Raw genomic sequence first — 948 nt, 5'->3', positions numbered from 1 at the left:
ATCCACAATGTCCAAAAAGTCTCAAGGAAATGACCTGTAATGAAACCAGCTGACCTCTGACCCAAGATCACTTGTGTTGTTTTGAGGAGGATGGTGGTGTCTGTCAGAGCATCTTCACTCTTCTGTGTTCGCGTGTTGTTGGAGTATTTTTAGCTGGTTAATGAGGAGTTGTGAGCGTTTCTCTGGGTGTTTTTGGTTTGATGTGTGCAGAAGTGTTGAGTGTGTGTCTGGACTCGCTAATGACCAATCACTGCAGGACTGAAGAGTTTAGCCCGGCCAGCGCTGCCAGACGTGCTCAGTATGCGCAGGACGACATAGACACAGAGACATGTTTGTGCATCTGGTGTGATGTGACTCCAGCGATCGATCAGGATCTCGTGTGTGTGAAGAAGCCCGCGGGGAGTGTCGTGTTCCTCTGTGAAATTTCAATTAGAAATAACTTTATTGCTTATTGCTCCCTAGAGACAACGATCTTATCAGTGCCATCAATAACAGCAGGTCTGTCTGTCAAACCGCCGAGAGCTGCGCTACACCACAACACACACAATAAACACACATATAACTACACACACTCACACACACGCTCCACTCATGTCTCTGTGTCAGTGATTCATGTTCATTTCCTCTCAGCTGATAATTGACTCTCTACACATGTTTGAATCTCATCACATCATGAGTGTTTGATTACTGGGTCATTCAGTGTTTATTTCAGCCGGTCAGTGTTTGTTTAGGTCACTCAGTGTTTGTTTGAGTCATGTATTTTAATGTATTTGTCAGAATCAGAATGAGCTTTTATTGCCAAGTGTGTTCACTGACACAAAGGATTCGTCTTGGAGACAGAAGCCTCCAGTGCACAGGAATATAAATCATAAATCATTCTAATATGATGATTTAATGCTCAAGAAACATTTCTGATTATTATCACTGTTGAAAACAGTTGTGCTGCAC

Source organism: Carassius gibelio, chromosome A15, assembly GCF_023724105.1.
Source record: "Carassius gibelio isolate Cgi1373 ecotype wild population from Czech Republic chromosome A15, carGib1.2-hapl.c, whole genome shotgun sequence".
Lineage (NCBI taxonomy): Eukaryota > Metazoa > Chordata > Actinopteri > Cypriniformes > Cyprinidae > Carassius > Carassius gibelio.
Note: the sequence above shows the minus strand (reverse complement) of the source record.